We start from the raw sequence: 8,950 nt of genomic DNA on the forward strand, positions 1-8,950 counted from the left end.
ACGATGTTATTCAACCTTAAATTGAGCAAGCAGTGAAGGAAACAAAAGAAAAATTCGGAGTAGGTATTAAAATCCATGGAGAAGAAATAAAAACTTTGAGGTTCGCCGATGACATTGTAATTCTGTCAGAGACAGCAAAGGACTTGGAAGAGCAGTTGAACGGAATGGATAGTGTCTTGAAAGGATGATATAAGATGAACATCAACAAAAGCAAAATGAGGATAATGGAATGTAGTCGAATTAAGTCGGATGATGCTGAGGGAATTAGATTAGGAAATGAGACACTTAAACTAGTAAAGGAGTTTTGCTATTTGGGGAGCAAAATAACTGATGATGGTCGAAGTAGAGAGGATATAAAATGCAGACTGGCAATGGGAAGTAAAGCGTTTCTGAAGAAAAGAAATTTGTTAACATCGAGTATAGATTTAAGTGTCAGGAAGTCGTTTCTGAAAGTATTTGTATGGAGTGTAGCCATGTATGGAAGTGAAACATGGACGATAAATAGTTTGGACAAGAAGAGAATAGAAGTTTTCGAAATGTGTTGCTACAGAAGAATGCTGAAGATTAGATGGGTAGATCACATAACTAATGAGGAGGTATTGAATAGGATTAGGGAGAAGAGAAGTTTGTGGCAAAACTTGTCTAGAAGAAGGGATCGGTTTGTAGGAGATGTTCTGAGGCATCAAGGGATCACCAATTTAGTATTGGAGGGCAGCGTGGAGGGAAAAAATCGTAGAGGGAGACCAAGAGATGAATAAACTAAGCAGATTCAGAAGGATGTAGGTTGCAGTAGGAACTGGGAGATGAAGAAACTTGCACAGGACAGGGTAGCATGGAGATCTGCATCAAACCAGTCTCAGGACTGAAGACCGCAACAACAACAGAAAATTTCGCCTAGTTTTTGTGGGTTAGTTGGTAGAGCGTTCGGTTGGTGTAATGAGGGTCCCAATGACGACAATTTTTTTCAACTGTTTACGTGTGAAACTGCTGTTATAAGGGGGAACGTTTTCCTGACATGTAAAAAGGCTTTTAGAAGTTTGTAGAAATGTTCTTTTGGCTCTCTGCTTCCGCCTTGTTTCTTTGAACGTAGTAAACCTATAAGTACATTTGTATAGATAGGTGTGATGTTCTGTCGGACATGTGCGACAGAACAGACATCATTCGTTGTGAAGGAACAATATCATCACATGTGCGCACGTGTTAATAGTAATAATAATATTAATAATATTAGCAGTAATAATAGTAACTGACTGCAGATGGCAGCGCCGCGTACATTAGATGTGCGTGTTGTAGCTAAAAGTCTTGTGTTTGTGCACACGTGCTGCTGTTGTGCGACATGAATCCGTGGAACGTTGTTGACACTCTCTTCGAACTGTTGCAAAGCGACAGTTGTGTACGTATAGCAACGGAAGATAAGAGACAGTGTTCAGCGTTCCTACTGGACACACTTGATCAATGGTTCAAAAAGGGTTCCACTGGCTCTGAGCACTGTGGTACTTAACATCTGAGGTCATCAGTCCTCTAGAACTTGGAACTACATAAACCAAATAAACCTAATGACATCCCGAGGCAGGATTCGAAACTGCGACCGTAGCAGTAGCGCTGTTCCGGACTGAAGCGCTTTGAAGCGCTCGGTCACAACGGCCGGCGATCAATGGAATGCGTCGAACGTCACAAAGAGGAAACATTAGGTGTCTACGAGAGGACACCAGGTGGATCGGAATCATTCGTTTGTAACCAAGTGAATGGACTAGAGTCAACGTCTTCCATGTCGTCGCCAGAATGGTCCTCAAGCGATGGAAATGATGAAATACTACAGAAGGAGAAAAGGATAGTGTTTTACTCAAGAAAGGGGAAAATCTAAATGCTCAATTATTGGCTTAACGTCAAAAATCAGCCGAAGCCAATCCAGACATTTGCACATCGCACGCTGTCTGCAATGAAAATCAGATTTCGCACTATATGTCCTGCACTGTGTTGTTGTATGAGTGTTAACGTCAGTGGGACATTGGAGAGTTAATTTCAGTGGAGGAGAGGAACAAGCGTATTACAACGCATGTGATGGAGATCATCAAATACCGCCATCAGGAAGGTCGATGTGTTCACAATGTAGACCTCAAATTGTGGGCAAAAAGAAAAGCGAGACAGTTAAGTTTCTCAGGATTTGACGCCAGTGACAGCTGGGTCTTGCACTGGAAGCCCAAAAGCAATATTTTAAGCCGTAAAGTCAAATCTTGTGTTACAGTGAAAATATACAACAGAAACGATATCCAGAAAACGGTTGAGAACGGGAACAAGCAATTCGTGCGCTCATGACAGCCTACACAGACGCAAATATCTACAACAACGACGAGTGTAGAATAAACAACTAAATGTCTGTGGGCCACAGTCTTGCAAGTAGAGGTTCTAAAGATATTGTAGGGGCTACACAGTCTGTTCACGCGACGATCCATACGTACATAGTCCACAGTCTTGCAACTAGAGGTTCTAAAGATATTGTAGGGGCTGCACAGTCTGTTCACGCGACAATGCATCCGTACGTAGTCATTCCATTGTTTACACAGACGGGCAAACTTGCTCCAAAGCTGTTAGTTGTCCTTCAAGAGCCTCGTTCTTTCAGTATTCATACATGTCAGGACATTTTCCCAATACCAAATTTAATCGTCCACTTTCACTCCTCCGGCAAAATGACCAAATAACTGTTCAGGACATTTCCACAAGAAGCGGTAGTGGAACAAATCAGAGTAGAGAAACTTCTGCTAATATTGTATTCTTACGAGCCCCCCCCCCCCCCCCAAACCGTTAGTGTTCTTCGTGTCTTGCACGCACAAAATAACTACCAGAAGGCAAAATCACAATTTACATAATTCGAGCAGACAAAACCTCCATTTGTCTTCATTTCTTCAGAACATACAAGCATATGATTCGTAAAATACCCGATGCTGTTCGAGATTCTTCGGAAGAGATTAGTCTGCAAGAACAAAATAATCTTAAGCTGCAGTCTCCCACATACAATCACTTGTGTTCTCCACGTTTCTATAATTCTCACCGTCACGGGTGGATAATGGCTAAACCCCTTGTTGAACTCAGACCCTTTGAAACTTCGATCAGTTCTGATTCGGACACAAGCTTTCATTCTGCAATATACAGGGTGGATGCGCAAATTCATTTAATGTGCTTAGTGCACGAAATTAATTTGCTTCATACTTCTTCGTATGCAGCCATTATTGTGAAGCCTTTGCTGCTGAATGAATGACACTATGAGTCCGTGCGTGTCTCTCTCTCTCTCTCTCTCTCTCTCTCTCTCTCTCTCTGTGTGTGTGTGTGTGTGTGTGTGTGTATGTGTGTGTGTGTGAGAGAGAGAGAGAGAGAGAGAGAGAGAGAGAGAGAGGGAGAGAGAGAGAGAGAGAGAGGGAGGGAGAGAGGAGGGGGGCAGGCGTATTTGCATTGATTTTTGAACTTTATGGACTCATTATTAATCTTATAATTTTGTTTATTATTATTACTACTGTTAGTTTTGTTATGTGTGTTGTTATTATTATTACTTCCACACGTGAGATGCAATTGTCTTTTTTTATTTTTCTGTTCTGATTGTATGTTCTGTACTAATGTACTCTGCATTCACTACTTTCAAAGAATGTCCTTAGGTTAGTTAGGTTTAACTAGTTCTAAGTGCTAGGGGACTGATGACCTCAGAAGTTAAGTCCTATAGTGCTCAGAGTCATTTGTTGAACGAAGTTTTAAGAACCGGCTTTAAATGATGATAAGGAATATGCTACAACTCCCTACCTGTCACTCCCGCAGCGGTCGTGAGTACAGGATCAGATGAATTATTGCACGAACAGAGGCATTTAAACAATCATTTTTCCCGCGCTTGTAAGTGAAAAGGAATGGGAAAAAACTAAGAACTGGTACAATGGGACGCACTTTCTGCGGTGCACTTCAAAGTGATTCGCAGCGTATAGCTGTAGATGTAGACGCAGATGTACATGTAGGTTGGAAGAAATCAGCGGACTAACATGGGTCGATTAGGGGACGCGAGAGAACGGCAGAAAGGAGTTACCGTGTTTGGACGCGCCGTGAAAGCACTGTGAATGTACCAGGGGCGTTCAATAAATAATCCAACACATTTTTTCTCGGCCAATTTGGGCTTACAGAATGAGGAATTTTTTGTTGAAGATCGTGGAATATTCCCGCTTCAACCTCTATAGTTTCATGAATTTCCGATAGGTGGCTCTGCTACAGAAGCTTTCAAAATGGCGTCCGTAATGGAGCTGCGTTCCAAGCAGAGAGCTGTCACTGACTTTTGACGGAAAACCAGAGCATCGCAGATATTCAGAGGTGCTTGCAGTATTTCTACGGAGGCCTGCCATTGAACAAAGGCGAGGTGAGTCGTTGGGCGAGGCGTCTGCTACCGTCGCAACAAGGTCGCGCAAACCTGTCTGACCTCCATGTTGGCCAGCCGGACACAGCTGTGAGCCCTGCAGCGTTGGAGTGTGCACACACTCCCATTCGAGGTGACCGACGGTCACAGTCAAACAGCTCGCTGCACAACCGGGCATCTCTGTTGGTTGTCCTAACACACTCATCCACCAGTTGGGCTGCTCAGAGGTGTGCGCCCGTTGGATTGCTCGTCGCCTATAGTGCACGTCATTTACGACGGCGGCCGAGTTTAGGTTCTTTCTGCGCATCTGACGTCACAAAATCTACAGTCGCAGGTTCGAATCCTGCCTCGGGCTTGGATGTGTGTGATGTCCTTAGGTTAGTTAGGTTTAAGTAGTTCTAAGTTCTAGGGGACTGATGACTACAGCAGTTGAGTCCCATAGCGCTCAGAGCCATTTGAACCATTTGACGTCACAAAACACAGTCAGCCAATGAACAGAGAACGACGTTGCCAGAGCTCGACTGCAGTGCAGAGAACAGACGATTGTCTTCAGTTTTAGACACTTTGAGTCATAAATAAAGTAACTGAACAAAAGCAATGTCTTGATAGCAGAGTTTCTTTTATAGAAAGGTTGGAAAAAGGATTCTTTATACCAATTGCTTCATAGTCTATTAATTAATTAATTAAACCTAATTCAGGCGATAGCAAGGAAAGGTGTTTGTATCATTCTCAAGAACCACTTTTTCGCAATAAAGAACAGCGGTAACTGTTTATTTCCTATTCTACTACGACGAAACGTGAGCAATTCATAGTCATATCAGTTCATAGTCATATGAACAGTGTTTGTCGGTATTTTGCGTGATAGTTTAGAGTTCTCCAGGAGTTTTACTGAGTGACGAGCTGTGTTAGCGTCATGGATAAGGTGTTTCGCTGCCCACTGATAGGTTCTAAGTTCAAACCTTGTTCATTGATTAATATTTTCTTTATTTAAAAACAATATCGAAGTGTCTTACTTCATGAATTTTATTCGTTTGAATGTAAGTTTTTGAAATTTCTAGTGCTTTGTCTCTTCATTATAATCATAACAAGTTTTCGGTTTTTCTAATTTTGTTCTCCAATATTTCTTTTCACAGCAATTAAAAACAATGAAAAGGCACACATACAATATTCATGTTATCTGTTTTGTTTGTATATCTTCTCTTCCGCAGTCGCTGTTTTACTATTCATATTGAGATATATACTTTTTCGACAGTATTAAATGTATTATTTAGAGCAGAATTTCGGCGCGTACGTTGTCGAGCTACTTGACTGTCTGACGCAATTCTTTGCTTCGCTGCTTTGGCAACATCATCATATTTAATGTTTTCGTAGACTGATCTAAGTTTTGGCAAGTATTTGCTGTCCGTTGTGACAAACACAAATTGTTTGCGCACTGCCACTGCGCCTCACTGACTACATATTTTAGTTTCTATGTTTTATTACGTCCACAATTCAGTTTTGTGTACTTTGCCAACTTTGTTTTAATAAGAACTTTTTAGGAAAAAGCGAAATGATTCTGGTATAAATAAAACTTTTGCTACAGTCGTGAAAGACGGAATATTTCTCAATATTGCATACGACACTTATTTGGTACTTAAATTAAATGAGACATTGTTATACAGAAAATTTTATATGAAATTTAGGTATCTTGTCCACATTTCATTCTCAACATTGTGGCAACTAAAATCGGCCATATGTAAGGTATACGCTATGGACTTTTACCTCTGCAAACTCTTCAAAATTTCGTGCAATGGTTTACTACATTTAATGCTGCACAATAATTGCGTTGAACATCGATACAAAATTCAGTCATTTATGGGGGGAAGGTATCAGGCAAGAACATGGGTAAAAATCAAATTTTGGGGCCAAATAGTTTTTGTGAAATCGAATGATAAGTGTGTCAAAGCAGTCGGAACACCAAGTGTCTGCACAGGGGAGCAGTGCATTGAAGACAAAATCGTGCACAGTACGGAATGCGGGGAGCACGTCTCTGTAGCAGCGAAACGGTTGATGCGGCCGTGGTGGCTTTACTTCATAAACTGCGCGCTCCCCCCCCCCCCCCCCCTCCCCCACCCTAAACGTAAGTTTGCGAATTATACTGTACTACGGTGCTGCTTCTATTGGCGCGTGCGTTTGCAACTGTCAACGCAGCAATCTCCCGCGTCTGGGCGGGCATGCGCGAACCGCTAAGGTAAAAGAATTGAACTATAACAGACCATGAAGAGCAACGAAGGATGCACTCTGCGGGAACCGGTATGAGGATGATGGGGAGGCTATTAAAGGTGTTACACGTTAGCTCCGTCGTAGACCAGTAAAATGGTATCATGGTGTCATACATGTCCTCTCAGCAAGGTGGCGTAAGGGCATCGCACTGAATGGAGATTATGTTGAAAAATAGGGTTTTGTAGCCAAAAGAGTAGGAAATAATATTGTGTCATGGAATCCTGAATAAAACCAACCTACTCTCAGAAAAAGATGTGTTACATTACTTATTGAACGACCCTCGTAACTGCCCGATTTGTTGGTGTACCAAAGCAGACTGTCCATCATGCGTACCTTGCTGTACCACTTGCAGCCATATAAGATGGTGCAAGGGCAGTGGCCTTTAAAAGCCCCGCGCCAAATGGGACCAGAGGTGACGTCTTGTCAGTGACAGTCGCTTTCAAATCCGGCTTGAGTTGCTGTTTCCCGTGAATGCTGATCAATCTCAAGCGCTTTCGGAGTGACTATTGCGAAGGCAAGTGCATGAAATTGGCATCTGGAGTAGTACACCTCGCAGTAGGCCATTGGTAACAGCGGCACGCAAAACTGTGCGTTTGAGAGGGCCAAACAATACACTAAGTGAGTAGCAGGTTACATGAGACGTTTAGTGTGTTTAGGCGAACCACAGTTTTGCCTTTGTCCAAATTATGCAAATCGCCGACAGCTCTGGCGACCCAGCTAGGTGTTTAACGTCTAGTGTACGGAGGGGGCAGTTCGGTACAAGGGAGATTCCGTCATATTCTAATGACGTTTTCATACCACGACTTGTGTTCACTTGCTCGGGTTACGGCGAACATGAACCAGGACGTTTATTTCAACATTCAAAATGACCAGGCGTGTTGCCCTTCCTTCTACACCTATAGGGTAAGACTGCCCCCAGAGCCAGTCCCATACTTAATCTCTATGCTGCAGCTGTTGAGCTTCACCGGTTCCTCCGACGACAGCTCCTTGTGTTGTGTCAGACTTGCACGTTCTTGGCTTTCCCACAGATACCAGCTTTCAGACTGCTTGACTGCCAACCCACGATAAGGCACTCACAAGAACTCACAAGAGCAAAGGCGCTTGGAATGTGCACATACTAATACCTTGGTTATATTGCTCAGATCATGTTCCATTACGTACTAAAGAGTGAATTGTCTTGTCACCATGGATGCTAAAGAGATCCAGAATAAATTGACAATTATTACACTACTACATGTATGTATGCATGGAGAAGACCTCGAGATACTGGAAATTTGCAGATAGAGATTTAGAAACTAGATTTTAAACTGCAAAACGTTTCCGGGAGAAAATTTAGGATATTGTCATAATTTATTCGCTATGAACTGCAGGTTAAAACTTAAGATAGGAAAGTGGAAAATTAAGGAAATGAGACCTGAATAAATTGGAAGGACCAAGGTATCTGAGAGATTCGAGGGGAGCATTAGATAACTTTTGCCTCGTAGACGGGAAAATTATGGAGTAAAATGATAGAGTAGGAACAGGTAGCTTTGTGAAAGAAAATAGCGAAGACGACAGAGGACCAAACTGGCAGAAAAACAGGGCCCAGTACAAAAATTTGGGTAACACACGAGGTTAGAAATCCGGCTACTGAAAACAGAAAACTGCAACGAATGAAGCACGCAATGGGGAAAATAAGTATATAAAAAAGGACAGAAAGTGCAAAGTTTGTAATCATTTGTAGCTAGAGCTAAAATTACTATCTAGGGGAAAGGCAGATGTTGCCCATAGGAAAAATAAATAAACCTTTGAAGAAAAGAGGAGAAGCAACTGTGTATGAATATCAAAAGCTGAGATGACAAGCCAGCACTAAGCAAGGTAGGGGAAGGTGGAAGGAATATATACGAGAGGGCTGTACAAGGAAAATGAACTTGAAGACAATATTACAGAAAGGTTTGAGGAAGTACATTAAGATGAGATCGGAGACATTTTCTCAGTGTTACGAGGTCCTTGGGAGAGCCGGCCATGAACTATTCCACCTCGTGTACAAGATAAATGTGACAGGCGTGTTTGTATACATTTACAGCACTAGGGCAGATGTGTGGGTGCGGGGGGGGGGGGGGGGGAGGGGGGGCTCTTCTCATGACGGCGGGACAGTGGATTGTGGAGCTGTTATGTTACATACGCGTTATTCTTTGGAGCCCTCTCGGAAGACTCTTTGACTGTCACGTAAAACGTTTAAAAAGATTTAAAACATTTCAAATAACACAGAATTAGTGGCATAGTTCAGCAGCTATAAATGTTAAAAATTAGTTGCGCATGTCA

Source organism: Schistocerca gregaria, chromosome 2, assembly GCF_023897955.1.
Source record: "Schistocerca gregaria isolate iqSchGreg1 chromosome 2, iqSchGreg1.2, whole genome shotgun sequence".
NCBI classification, from domain to species: Eukaryota; Metazoa; Arthropoda; class Insecta; order Orthoptera; family Acrididae; genus Schistocerca; species Schistocerca gregaria.